Source organism: Microtus ochrogaster, chromosome 1, assembly GCF_000317375.1.
Source record: "Microtus ochrogaster isolate Prairie Vole_2 chromosome 1, MicOch1.0, whole genome shotgun sequence".
NCBI classification, from domain to species: Eukaryota; Metazoa; Chordata; class Mammalia; order Rodentia; family Cricetidae; genus Microtus; species Microtus ochrogaster.
Window position 1 is genome coordinate 101,335,578 of NC_022009.1, and position 15,133 is coordinate 101,350,710.

At 40.2% G+C, this 15,133-nt stretch overlaps 1 protein-coding gene across 1 annotated transcript in view; it reads left to right on the forward strand.

Moving 5' to 3' along the window:
* Naa15 (N(alpha)-acetyltransferase 15, NatA auxiliary subunit) overlaps positions 1 to 15,133 on the forward strand; it is a 70,682-nt gene that overhangs the window by 302 nt on the left and 55,247 nt on the right. The window lies entirely within an intron of this gene.

Below are 15,133 nucleotides of genomic sequence, written 5' to 3' on the forward strand. Positions count from 1 at the left end.
CCCCGCCTCGGCCGTGCTGCCCGGCGGAGCGCGCTCCCTCGTCTCGCCCCGGTGGCGCCCATCTCGGTCCGCGCGGTCACGGCCCGCGGGCTTCGGAGGCCTCGGTTCCGGGCTAGGCCCCGACGCCCCGGCTTCCTCGCGGCCGCCTTTTCCCCTCCTCGAGCGAAGGGAGGAGCAGCCTGGCCTTGAGTGGGGCCAGCGGGCCGCACGGGCTGCAAGTCGCGGCCCGCTCTGGCCAGGGATCCTGCTGGCTGCTCGGGGTGGCACCCGTCGGGAGGAACAGGTGGTGTGGCTGAGGCACGACTCATTCATTCCTTGAACGCGCTTCTTCCTCCGCGGCCCGTCCCTCCCTCTTCCTCCCCACCTGGGATTCACCTGTCCCCGCCCGGCCGGGGTCACTGTAGGACTCGAGTGGTGGCGGGGGTTGGGGGAGAAGGATGGAAAAACGAAGGGACCTTTGCAGTCTGCTACCTCCGTGTAATCGCTTGTGCACTTGGCCCTGCCTCCCCTGGGGAGAGTGGGGGGAATAAAAACATTTTCTTAGTTTGAGAGCAGAGCTGTCCCACCCCGCCACCCTTCTCCGGAGGAGGTGGAACTCATATCTAAGGGGCGGTCCGGTTGGAAGTTCTCGCACAGATTTTACGCTGTGAAGTTTTAAAAACACCGATGCAAAACTTAGCAGAAGATAATTTCCGAGTCTTCTGAGACGGCTCTTGCCGAAGCTAGCTGTGTTTTGGATGTTTGCCGTTTGCATAAAAAATAGATGCATTGTTAATTTCCAGGGGCACTGGATTGAGCCTGTTTACTTTGTAAACTGTGCCCTGAAGTCTTGGAGCTGTCATTAATACATTGTAGCACGTTCTTTTGCCGTTGTTGTTCGGTGTTTAGTGTATGGGTCGCTTCTTTTGCACAAACATTTTCTTAGGAAGAAATGAAGTACGTTTGCCAAATTTAGTACTTGAGTGGCGGTGGTGGTAGCGCACGTCTTTCAGGAGGCAGAGGCAGGCGGATCTCTGTGAGTTCGAGGCCAGCCTGGTCTGCACAGAGAACCCCTGTCTCGAAAAACGGAGAGAGAGACTATCTTGAATTTTGGAGCGTGTGTTAGTGTTAGCCATTTAGCTTACAATTATAATTCACTTGCTTGACAAAGAAATATGGAAATTTAGGTTTTTTTCCCTTCCTTTCTGTGTAACTCAGCAGTTGAGAGCACTTGGACTGCTCTTCCAGAGGTCTTGAGTTTAATTCCCAGCAACAACATGGTGGCTCACAACCATCTATAGTGGAATCTGATGCCCTCTTCTGCTGTGCATGCAAATAGAGCACTCATATACATAAAATACATAATTGTAAATAACCATTTATGTTGAGGTAACTGATATTGCAGAAATATCCATTATAGATAACCAGTTCGTATTGAAGTAAAATATTAATGATATTGTTTTCAGACTGTTTGAAGTGAGATTGTAGCATAGTTTTTTTTTTTCCTGTGTTCTGAGACATTTCTCTCCCTGTCTGTCTGAAAACACACACAAAAAAACAGACTTGGCAGCAAGTGTTTTTACTCACTGTGCCGTCTCATCAGCTGAAGTCTAGAATAGTTGCTGTTATTATTTCTGTGCTGGTTATCTAGCCCAGGACTTGTACATGGAAGCAGGTGAGCCGCGCTCGCCATCCATCCATCCATCCATCCATCCATCCATCCATCCATCTATCTATCTATCTATTTTTGTTTTTCAAGACAGGGTTTCTCTGTAGCTTTGGGGAACTCAATCTGTAGACCAGGCTGACCTTGGACTTACAGCGATCTGCCTGCCTCTGCCTCCCGAGTGTTGGGATTAAAGGCCTGTGTCACCAGGCCTGGCTACGTTCAATTATTTTAAGACTAATTGATGTGTAGGTAGAATTATAGCATAGTTTTCTTGCAACATTTACCCACCCACCCCCTTGTCCCTTTATTTTTCCTTATTTTTATTATGCTGGAGGTTGGAGCCAGGGGTTGGGTTGTCTCCCAACTCCTTCTCCCTCTGTTTATACTGACTAGGGGAAAATATGGAGAGCACCAAAAATACGCTTAAGTCTTTTACCTATATTTAACATATCACCAAGATTACTTTTTCTTTGCATACATATGAAACAAAAGAAAACTATACTTATAGCCGGGCGGTGGTGGCGCACGCCTTTAATCCCAGCACTTGGGAGGCAGAGGCAGGCGGATCTCTGTGAGTTCGAGACCAGCCTGGTCTACAGAGCTAGTTCCAGGACAGGCTCCAAAACCACAGAGAAACCCTGTCTCGAAAAACCAAAAAAACCAAAAAAACAAAAAAAAGATGTTGCCTTGTATGGTTGTAATACCATTAATAGTTTTTTTCTAATATTCAAGTTTTCCAACTGTTAGTGACACCTTTTTATTTTTTGTTTGTATTTCTTTTGAGTCTTAATCTGTAGTACAGGCAGGCCTCCATTTCTTCCGTACTTGGGTAGCAGGTATGAGCCACCATGCTGAACAGAATCAACTGTGTGGCTGTGTATATTCATGTATTGAGGTTGACTCCAGGTATTGTTGCATATGCTAGGCAGATGCTATCACCGAGTAGTATATACCTCCTCTTCTAAAAATTATTTTTATTTTGAGAGAGCCATAAAGTTACATGTAACTTGAGATATTCTTTGTATATTTTACCTACTTTTCCAAATATTAATATCTTATAAAATGTTATAGCTGATTGTAACATTGATAATGTCTACCAATTTTATTCACATTTCCCAAGTTAACTTGTAGTTGTGTGTGTTTAGTTCTATGCAGTGTTATTACATGTGTAGGTTCTTCTCCATGTCCAAGATATGACAGTTCTCTGTCAACACAAAGGAGCCTTGGGTTGCCCTTTTAGAGCCACATCCACCTATATCCTTCCCATCCTCTCTCCCACCCACTGTCTAGCAACCCTGACTAGTGTGTCTCCTATTTGAGCAATTTTTTAAAGAGCATTTATTTACTAAAGAGAATCATAAAGATAGTATATAACTTACAGATTGGCATTTCTTCAGTGCAGCAGAAGTTCCTTGTTGGGTTATACAAGTTTTCACTTGTATCAGTTGCCTGTTCTGTTTTATTGCAAAATAATATTCTGCATTATAGACTTAGTAGAATATGTTTAAGAATTTATAGAATTATGGTTCTTGGTTGTGATGGTGAGACAAAAAAACCCTTTAATTTCATTGCTAAAACCACAGTACAAAAATTTATTATTTTACAACATTTTATTAATCGTGTGTTTGTGTGAATGTGTGTGCACGCCTCATGCTAACACACATATGTATAGGGCAGAGAACCGTTTTCTGGAATTGGTTCTTTTTTTCTACCATGTGAGTCCAGGGATGAAATTTAGGTTTTTAAGTGGCAAGCACTTTGACTCACTGAGCATTTTTGCTAGCTTACTAAAGGATTTATTGTGATAAGGCATAAATAAGAAAAATGTGTAAATCACTAAATGAAGAAGAAAATGAGATACAGTGTTTTTATTGTTGGCAGGCATTAGGAATGAAGAAAATGTTACCAAGCAAAATAATAGTTTTGTTTCAAAATTGCATCTGTTTTAGCTTTGGGTGTGTGTGTGTGTGTGTGTGTGTGTGTGTGTGTTTGTTTTGTTTTAGTTTTGGTTTTGTTTTTTTAAGACAGGGTTTCTCTGAGTAACTGCCCCTGCCCTGGCTGTTCTGAAAGTCATTCTGTAGACCATGCTGGCCTCCAACTCACAGAGAGGCTTGTCTCTGCCTCCTGAACGCTGGGATTCTGTTTCAACTTTTACAGTGTCAACTCTTTTTTTTTTTTCTGAGACAGGGTAGGGTGAGGGTGGGATGGGGTCTCACATAGTTCTGAGTGTCCTGGAACTCACTGTATAGACCAGACTAACCTCAAATTTTCAGAGATCTGCCTGTCTCTGCCTTCTGAGTTCTGTGATTAAAGACGTTCACCATAGTGCCGGGAATTTTAAGGGTCTCTTCCCCCACTTTTTCTTGTCAGGTAAAGAGAAAGTAGGGCATTGTCTAGTGCTAGAATCAAGTTTTGGTAGGGTTGGTGACAGCAGCACTCCTTTCGTTGTGTTCCCCACTTAATAAACTGATGCAGCACCAGTTCATACTTCACAGGGACTTTCACCCTCTATTTCAGAATGATGAAATGTTTCTGGCTCAGTATTTTAATGGAAAGTGGTCTAAGTATCATTTTGCACAATTTCATACTTTCTACAGTGGGTTTTCCTGGCTTTGTTTGATACCTGCAATAACATCTGTTGCACATCTGCCCTCCCTTTCTCCCCAGTGCTGTGTCCTGACTAGGCCTGGTTATAACCTGATAAAAGCATCTGCAGAGTATCTCTTGTCTCCAGTTCATCTAGAGAAAAAGGATAACGTTTGGTGTTACAGTCTATGTATATTATATTATGTGAGATTGTGCTTAGTTACTTGCCAGTCCTTTTAAAGTTTCACATCATTTTAATATGTTTAGAGAATGAAGTTGTTAGAAAATTGTGGCCTCTGTATACTTTTCATGCTGTTCATCTAGATGAGTGGTTCTCAATCTTCCTAATGCTTTGACCTTTTATTGCAATTCATGTTGTGGTGATCCTCAACCATAAAATTATTTTCATTGCTACTTCATAACTGTAATTTTGATTTTGGCTGCCTCTGTCGGTCTTTTCAGTTACCATAACTGTAATTTTGCTGCTGTTATGAATTGTAATGTAAATATCTGTGTTTTCTGATAGTTTTATGCAACCAATGTGAACAAGTCATTCAACCTCCAAAGGGGTTGTGACCCACAGGTTGAGAAACACTGATAGAGAAGTTTGAGAATTGTCCTAAAGCTTTTCATCACTCTCTTGGTTTTTTGAGACAGAGTTTCTCTTTGTAGCTTGTCCTGGAACTCACTCTGTAGATCAGACTGGCCTCAAACCCACAAAACAGCCTGCCTCTGTCTCCAGAGTGCTGGAATTAAAGGTGTGTGGCACCAATGCCCAGCTTTACATCACTTTCTTGGTATCTAGGATTATGGTAAGAAAGATGTGGCCAACACCCACACCTTTTAGATTTCAGCCCAGTGGAAAAGTGGAACCTCCATGCCTAAATAAAATCACAAGCTGGTTGTTGTTACTACTGCTGCATCCTTCTCTTTTACTCTTTAGATGTTAATGTGAGTCATAAGAAAATAAAATCCAAAGTGGGAATATGTACCACTGTTAATAAATGTTTTGGGGCTGGAGAGATGACTCAGCAGTTAAGAGTTCTGACTGCTCTTCCAGAGGACCTAGGTTCAATTCCCATCACCCACATGGCAGCTCATGCCTAAGCTTCAGTTTCAGGGGATCCAACACTCTCACACAGATATATACATGAAGACAAAATACCAATGTACATAAAATACAAATGAATTATAAATGTTGTTTTGAACTTTAATTTGAGTGATTTGTTTTAAGTTCCAAGGGCAGAATATTTCTTAGAAAAGGGTTAGTAGGAGCCGGGCAGTGGTGGTGCAAGCCTTTAATCACAGCACCCGGATCCCTTTGTGAGTTTAAGGTCAGCCTGGTCTACAGAGTGAGTTCTAGGTGAGGCTCCAAAGCTATAGAGAAACCCTGTCTCGGGGTGGGGAGGAATTGTGGGTTAGAGAGATGGCTCAGTTGTTAAAGACTAGACTCACAACTAAAAATATAAGAAAGAGGTTAGGAGCTTGGTGATAGTTTGTGATTTACTGAACACCTTCCATTTTCCAGGCTGTGCTCTCAACTTTTCAGAGTAGCCTCTGATTTCTCAGTACTAGATATGGGTGTGTGCCACCATGACTTTCTCTGCAGTGCACTTTTGAGAGTTCTTTCTTAATCTCAAAATCTCAGAAGGTTGCAAAGCAGACTTTTAATTTACATATTTGTTTATTTTGTTTGTGTATGCTTGCACATGCGTGCCCACATACACATGCCACAGTGAGTTGTGATCAGAGGCAGTTTGTGGGTTCTCTGCTTCCACCATGTGGGTTCTGGGGATCAAACTCAGGTCATCAGACTTGGCAGCAAGCGTCTTTACCCGCTGAGCTATCCCGCTGGCCTCAGGCAGATATTTTTATTAAGCAAACAGACTGAAGTTAAATTAGGGTTCACATCTAGAGCTAGGAGTCAGGAATCAGACTTTATTTTTTTCAGAGCAATTAAATCATACTTATCTAGTGTTTACTATTTGAGGGAGAGATGTGAGAGGAGAGAAGAAGAAAGAAAAAAGGTGTCCTTATAATTAGTGACAGGTTAGTTTAGTTGTGGATGAAATTCATATTAGGAATTATTAACAAGGAGATTTCCATATGCACAGGAAGGGTCACCTGCCTTTTTTCTATTACATCTGCCCAAATTGGAGATCAAACCATGGCACACACATGCCAGGATCAGCTATTTAAATTTCAGTGTGACATTATTTTAGTTTTGCAGTTGAGTATAGGCAGTTACTTTGAAATTGGTTTCTTTTTTCTTTCTGAAATTGGTTTTAATATATTTATGCCTATACTATATTCATGTAAACCAGGACTGCTTAAACCGTTTCCACTTGTGATCTCCTTTTACCTGAGAAATTTTATACAACCCCTTAATGGAGATACATAAAGTAGATAATCAGATCAGATACTAACTGATCATGAAGAAACATTTACTTATTAAAAAATTTGATGTCTTCATTAACATATATTAGCTACACAAGGTAATGGCTTTCATTAAAACAATTTAAGAAAAACTTAACATTTTTTTTACATTTATTTATTTTGCACGTTGGAGTGCATATTACAACACTCATGTGGAGGCAGAGGACAGCTTTCAGTTGTGTGTTCTTTTATTATGTGGGCTCCGGGGTTCCAGTTCAGGCCTTCTGGCTTGGTGTGGCAAGCTCCTGTACTAACCCTAAGCTGGCTTTTATTATTTATTTGTTTGTTTGATTTTGTTTTGAGACAAGGTCTTATATAGCCTAGAACTTGCTGTGTAGACCAAGCTGGCCTTGAACTCAGAGATCTGTCTTTGTGTTGGTATTAGAGGCGTGCCAGTCAAGAAAATTAAGACAGTTCTTTGATACACATTAATCTTACCAGTTAGTGAAGAGGAAAGTAGGTTGTAAACTGAAATGACTGTATTTAATTGTGAGCGTGACAGTCTAGAATCACCTAGGAAAGGAGTCTCCCCTTTACTTTCTTTTCATTTTCTTTCTCTTCTCCGTGTCTGTGCTGGTTAAACTCATTTGTCAATTTGTTGAGCTCTAGAACCATCCAGGAGCCAGGCCTCTGGGCATGCCTGTGGGGGATTATTTTGATTAGGTCATTTGAAGAGAGATGATCAGCCCACTGTGGTCAGAGCTATTCATTAGGTTGGGATTCTGGCTGGGAAAGGAGTCTTAATGAGAAATTGTCTAGTCCCAGCATTTAGGAGGCGGAGACAGGTTGATCTCTGAGTTGGAGGCCAGAGAAACTGTCTTGAAATACGTGTGTGTGTGTGTGTGTGTGTGTGTGTGTGTGTGTAGTTGTCTAGATCAAGTTGGTTTATGGGCAGCCAGTGGGAGATTATCTTGATTATGATAATTGAGGTGGTAATATCTGCCCACAATGGGTGGCATTGTTCCTTAGGCAAGGTTAACTCCAACTTACTGCAAACATGAAAACTAATTAATTTGCTCTGTTCGTGGGTGTAATATCACCAGTGCTCTTGTGCTGCTAGGTCTATGCCAGCTTGATCCAAGCTAGAGTCATTTGGAAGAGAGAATCTCAGTAGAGAAAATGCTTTAACCAGATTGGCCTTTGGGAAATTCTGTAATACGTTTTTTTTTTTGTTTGTTTGTTTGTTTTTTTGATTAACGTGACTGATGTGAGAGGACCCAGTTCACTGGGGGTGGTGCCACTCTTGAGCAGGTGGTCCTGGGTCCTAACAGAAAGCAGGGCTGAGCAAGTCAAGCCAGAAAGCAGCACTCCTCCCTGGGTTATGCATTTGTTCCTGCCTCAGGTTCCTGCCCTAACCTGCCTGTGTTATAAATGGACATTATTTGGGGAAAAAAGATGAAATAAACCCTTTCCTCTCCAAGTTGTTTTTTGTCATGGTGTTATATCACAGCAATAGAAACTATAAGACAGCTCTTGCTGTGACTTCCCTGCAGTAATGCTCTGTAACCTGGAATTGTGACTTAATCCTTTCTCTCTCCTAAATTGCTTTTGCCATACACTAATGAAATGATGTGCTTATTTATTTTTACATGAAGAATTAAGTCTTTTTTTTTTAAAGATATATTTATTTATTATATATACAACTTTCAGCCTCCATGTATACCCACACGCCAGAGGAGGGCGCCAGATCTCATTACAGATGGTTTGGAGCCACCATGTGTTTGCTGGGAATTGAACTCAGGACCTCTGGAAGAGCAGACAGTGCTCTTAACCACTGAGCCATCTCTCCAGCCCCCAAGAATTAAGTCTTGACTTCTTCCCCATTCCATCCCCTCTCCCTGTTTCCCCAAACAGGGTTTCAGCCCTGAATTTCTGGAACTTACTTTGTAGACCAGGCTGGCCTCGAACTAACAGATATCTGCCTGCCTCTGCTTCCTGAGTGCTGGGATTGAAGACGAGTGCCACCATGTTCAGCTCAGTTTTCAATAGTAAACAATACTGTATTCTTATAGAAGCAGACAATTATAGGAACTGAAATTACAGTTACATTTCATAGATATTGCAAAGCCATACAGTCCCAGGTCATGTGCATTTGATAATAGAACTGCCATCCCAGCAGTTCTATGGGATGTGAAGCACTGATGAGAGTTTTCCAGAGAAACTTGTTTTCCAGGGAACACTTGGCACCCTGCAGGATTCAAGGTCTAGAGTGCAGCTGACGAAGTGGCCTCAACTGGATGGGTTACTTTTTAGTGTGCCATCTTATTTCCTTTACTATTTCAGCTTCTGAAAATGTGCATAAGATAGAGGATTGATTCATATACATACATACATACATACATACATATATACATACATACATACATACATACATATTGTTCATTAAAGTGTGTGTTTGTACTCAAAAGGTCCACATTGTCTGATAGAGCATACACGAATAACTGGGTGTTGGGAAGTTTCTCTTCCAGGAAACTGCATGGATCCATTTGCACATTTCTCTTGAGCCTGTGTTTAAGTGGAGTCCTCTAAACGTTGTTTGAACCTTCTTTGATCAGGAGTATTTCTCAACCTACTTCTTCTTACTTCCTTCATGGTTTTTTCTCCAGTATTATGACCATTGATATATACTTAGCTGTATATTTATCACATCTTTTGCATTTAAAATGTGGATTTTATGATAGGGACTTTGTTTTGTTAATTGCTATGTTCATATTGGGTAATGTATATAGTACATGTGTGCTAAATAAATGTTGTGTAAAACAGGTGTTAAAATAGCAATTACAGTGCAAGAGAAAAGGCTCTTTGAATTGTGTTTGCATGAGTATTTTCAGAGAAGATAGTTGATCTGGGTCCTTGGCATTATAGACTGTATTATTATACAGGGTAATTGTAGGATATTGGGCAGAGCCTGCGTTATTTGTTTGGTAAGACCTTGGAAATTGCATTTATGAATGAATCATGGTATTATTTCATTTGCATGGCCTATTTTTATAAAAGCATAATAAAAAGGAAATCTTTGTCATTGTTTCATTTTTGCTTGTTTTAGCATTAGAGAAAAAACTGATAAGAGGTTTGTTGTCAGGTGTTCGATAAATTAGTCTCTAAAGGGAAAGACTTGGCCATGTGTTTAAAGCTCTACTAATGATTTTTACACAGCTAGACTGGGGGCCACTACATGTAGTGTTACAACATGAATAGAAAATAAATATAAATGTTCAAATACGTTACCCCCCCCCCCCCAAGACAGGGTTTCTCTATGTAGCCCTGGCTGTCCTGGAACTCTCTTTGTAGATCAGACTTGCCTCAAACTCACAGAGATCCACCTGCCTCTACCTCCCAAGTGCTGGGATTAAAGTTGTGCACCACTGGGGCTAGGGAGATGCCCCAGCTGTTAAAGAGAACTGACTGCCGGGCAGTGGTGGCGGGCGGTGGTGGCGCACGCCTTTAATCCCAGCATTTGGGAGGTAGAGGCAGGCGGATCTCTGTGAGTTCAAGGCCATCCTGGTCTACAAAGCAAGTTCCAGGACAGCCAGGACTATTTCACAGAGAAACCCTGTCTCAAAAGACAAACAAACAAAAAAAGAACATTGACTACACTGCCAGAGGACTTGGGTTCAACTCCCAGCACCCATATGATGGCTTACAACTGTCTGTAACTTCAGTTCCAAGGGATCTGACACCTTCACACAGACGTATGCAGACAAAACATCAATGCACATACAATAAAAATAAACAAAAAAAAAGGTTGTGCACCGCCACTACCACCTGACTCAGATGTATGTTATACTTCCTTTGTGATTCTTTTTCCGAAAATTTAAAAATCAAGTTGAGGTTTTAGGATTGATCGAAGTTGTGAAGTTGATGTAGGAAAGAGTAAGCAGTTGATTTAACTTAGTATTGAGTTGAGCCAGTTGTCAGTATTCACATATAACTACTGCTTTTTCTTTGTAGACAGTCATGTTGATGAGAGAAAACTGATGGTTAGGAAAGTTTGTTCTTAAAAGAACGCCATTTTGTTGTTCTGGTGTTAAAAAGTGCAAGTGAAGAGGTTTTGAGAGTGACATTTTAAAATATGATATTAGGCTATGGAGGACTTTAATGTTGTGGTTATAATCTTGATTTTTGGGGATTTTGTTGGAATAGCAAGTGTATAGTTAGGTATCTAAACTTTGAAGTATGCTTTGCCTTTCACATAGATTTGTATTAAAGTTGTAATTTTAAAAGACAAAACAGGACTGGAGAGGTGGCTAAGTGGTTAAGAGCACCAGCTGGCTGCTCTTCCAGAGGTCCTGAGATCAGTACTCAGCAACTGCATGGTGGCTCACAAGCTATCTGTAGTGGGATCTGATGCCCTCTTCTTGCATGTAGGTTTACAACCATCTGTAATGAGATCTGGTGCCCTCTTCTGGCCTGCAGACATACACACAGACAGAATATTGTAGACATAATAAATAAATATTTTTTAAAAAAGCACACACCAAAAAAAAAAGTTTGTTTTTTTTTTTTTTTTTCGAGACAGGGTTTCTCTGTAGCTTTGGTGCCCGTCCTGGAACTAGCTCTTGTAGACCAGGCTAGCCTTGAACTCACTATTTAAAGTTCCTTTTTTTTTTTTTTTTTTGTTTTTTTTTTTTGGTTTTTCGAGACAGGATTTCTCTGTGGCTTTGGAGCCTGTCCTGGAACTAACTCTGTAGACCAGGCTGGTCTCGAACTCACAGAGATCCACCCGCCTCTGCCTCCCGAGTGCTGGGATTAAAGGCGTGCGCCACCATCGCCCAGCCAAAGTTCCTATTTTTAAAGTAAAACAAAAGTTGTGCTGAAGTAAATGATGGAGCTGTTGTTTTCTAAATTTTGGTTTTGGTTAAAAAATGATTTATTTTAAATGTCTGTTTTGTCTGCATATATGTATGTGCACCATGTGTGCATGCCTAGCCTAGTGTTCACAGAAATTAGAGGAGGGCTACAGTTAGTTGTATGTTACCAAGTAGATGGTGGAGTTGAGGAACCCTAGTCTTTTGCAGTTGAAGCCAGTGCCCTTAGCTGCTGAATTTGGTTTTTGGGATAGTCTTCTGTTGCTCATGCTGGTCTGGAACTCACCATATAGCCCAGGCTAGCATAAGATTTGTAGTAGTCTTTCCAGCTGCATCTTTCTGAGTGCTAGAATTACAAGTGTTTGCTGTGTTATGCCTGACTGAGGCTACCCACCTCTCCTATTCTCTACTGTGATTATCTTTTGTTAGTATAGGATGAACAAAACTTTAGTTGAGGTAATTTGGAGTATCCATTAGATTTGCTGAGGAAACTGTAGGGTGTGTGAGTTTTTCGATGTTTTATCTTTGTACAAAAGGAGAAATGAAAGTTTGCTTTTCTAAATGCAGAGCTGGGGTAGGGTACATAGTCTTAGCATGGATTTTCTACTTTCAAACACTTTGCTGTACCAAGTAGCTAAATAGCAATCATCGTTCCTTCCCCATGATAATAGGGTCTACTTAAAATGGTATTGTTGGTTTTTCAGAGAGATTTCATTGACTATTCACAAAATCTCCTTTGATTTTCAATGTTTCAAGACTGCATCAAAATGAAGAATGAAGTAAACTGTAATATTTATTGAATACCTTTATTGAACCAGGATGATAGCTTTGTTTTGTTTTTATATATTGATGAGTCTAACTTAACCTTGTAACATTCTTTTAAAAATTTGTAAGATAGGTAGTTCTATTACGTTGTTAAGTATCTTTCTCTTTGTTTTGTATATGTTCTATCTATATCAGGGCATACATGTTCCTAAAAGACATTGTATTATGCAAGTTCAGAATAAAAACTACAGGGTATGTGGGGAAAATGGACCTGGCACAGCATCACAAATACAAAAAAGGTGGTACATGCCTATACAGTCTTAGCAATCCACTCTGGAAGCCAAGTTCCAGACTGGCATGGGCTACATAGAAAGACCCTATCTCAAAAATCAAGACCCCAATAACAGCAAAATAGGACTTTAATAAAAATGATAACATACGGGGATTGATGAGATAGCTCAGTGGTTAAGATGCTTATTTTATCAGAGGACATGAATTCACATCCAGGCACCCACTTGAGGTAGCTAACAAATTACCTCTAATTCCAAGGAACCATACAACAGTCATACAAGACCACATACACATTAAAATGACTCTTTTAAAAAGGTAGCATAGATTTACATATGTAAAATAATTAACAGATACCTAAATACTGAAGAAAATGGTACATTGTTTTTTTCATGGAAAAACACTTGAAGCTAGCTTGTTTTGGAAGTGAACATCCAAAGGAGTATAGTTTGCCAATTACTGTGAAGAGGTAGGTTTTTTGAAATCTGATACAAGGTAGTATCAGATGTGGGTAGATGTGGCATAGTTTGGCTCAGAGTACACAGGGTGAACTGAGGTAACTGGTAGATGTTTGATGGCTTTGCAACAATGTGCTGTGCATGCCCACAGGACTTGTTTCAACTGGCTGTTTTCTGTGTCACTTAGTTTTCTGGAAGTTGTAATCCCACAGAAGCAAACACAAAATTTTAAGAGATTAAGACATCCCCTAATATATTAATTCTAGTGGAGCAAATGTGCATATTTGTGCAAAACAAGCTTTAGAGTTTGCTGTTCCCTGCCTAACAACATTGTAGTGTTGTCAGAGGCCACTAGTTTCCCAGCTGTCCTAACTCGAAGTAATCACACAGAAACTATATATTATATGCAGTACTGTTTGGCCAGTAGCTTAAGTGTTTTTCTAGCTGCTCTTATATCCTAAATTAACATATCTATAATAATCTGTACATCATCACGAGGTTGTGGCCCAGTGGCAAAGTTTCAGCTGGCTTCAATGGAGGCATCTGGCTCCTTGACAGCTACATGGCTTCTCCCCGACTCTGCCTACTTTCTCCCAGCATTCAGTTTAGCTTTCTCCGCCTAGCTCTATTCTGCCCTGTAACAGGCCAAAGCAGTTTCTTTATTCATTAACCAATAAAAGCAACACATATACAGAAGGACTTCTCACACCATTTTCCCTTTTCTGTTCAAATAAAAAAGGTTTTAGCTTTAACATAGTTAAGTTACATATAACAAAACAGGTATCAAGCAAGAATTATAGTTGCAATATTTGTATCTACTTTATCTTTTATCATAACTAAGTAAAACTATTTTTCAATTCCATCAAAGACTCCAGAAGGATATAATATTATCTAAATAAACAGGAAGTAGTGCATTGTGAGCAACTTCTAAAATTCTAGAATTAACAGAGACATCTTGCTGCCTGGATAGTAGTCACCCAAAGTTCTGTACCATTGGGGCACTTGTCTTCAGCCTACAGGCCCATAGTATCTGGCAGACTTTTCCATGAAGTAGGAAATTTCAAAGACAGTTTGGACTATATTGGCAGTTTGTCAGTCACTTTTTCTGTATTCTGAAGAATGTCTGGCAGACCTTTCATGAAGCAGGAACCGTGAAGGATTGTCTCATCTTTAGGCAAGTTCAGTAGTCATTTCTCTGTGGATCCTGCATATCCAGTTCATACAGCATAACATCAAGCAGTCCAGGCAAGAGCAATTTCTTGCTCAGATGGCTAGCAAACTCCATAAGGAGCCTCTTTGATGCCCATCATTCTCTTGAAGTAGATTGGTGTTGCCAGGAGCAAATGTGTCTCATTGTTAAGAAAAGTCCTAAGTTTTTAAAATATTTTAAATGCCATATTCAGTAACTATTCATCTGAAATATATCTCTGTACATCTAGAAAACCTAACTAACATGACTACAAGCTTGGCTATTATAGATGACTATTATCCTGTATTTCTTAATTATACATTACATCTTTAAATGAGATGCCCAAACACAATAACTTTAATCAAGAGCAGAAATATACACATGACAAAATTGACCTAAAATTTGTATCAGTAGACCAAGATCTATACCAATGCAAAGTATTCATATCTATAACATTGTCGAGACCATAGACTTTGTGTGGACTCTTCTGTCTATGCTGGGCTTTGGCCCTCTTGTGTGTCGCTCCTGAGGCATATTCATGTTCTTTGCTATTTTAGTTGCTACTGCCAATGTATTTGATAATGCATTTCTTTCTTCTACCCTTCCTCTCTCCTTCTTGAGTTTTAGGAAGAATTTTTCCTTTTTTTCTTCCTTTCTTTGTTTTTTTTTGGTTTTTTTTTTCGGTTTTTTGAGACTACGGGTTTCTCGTAGCTTTGAAGCCTTTCCTGGAACTCGCTTTTGTAGACCAGGCTGGCCTCAAATTCAGAAAAATCTGCCTGCCTCGGCCGCCCGAGTGCTGGGATTAAAGGCGTGCGCCGCCACTGCCCAGCTTTGTTATTGTTTTTTTCTTTATTTTTTTCTTTCCTCCTTCTTCTTTCTTCTTCCTCCTCCTTCTTCTTCTTCTTCTTCTTCTTCTTCTTCTTCTTCTTCTTCTTCTTCTTCTTCTTCTTAGATC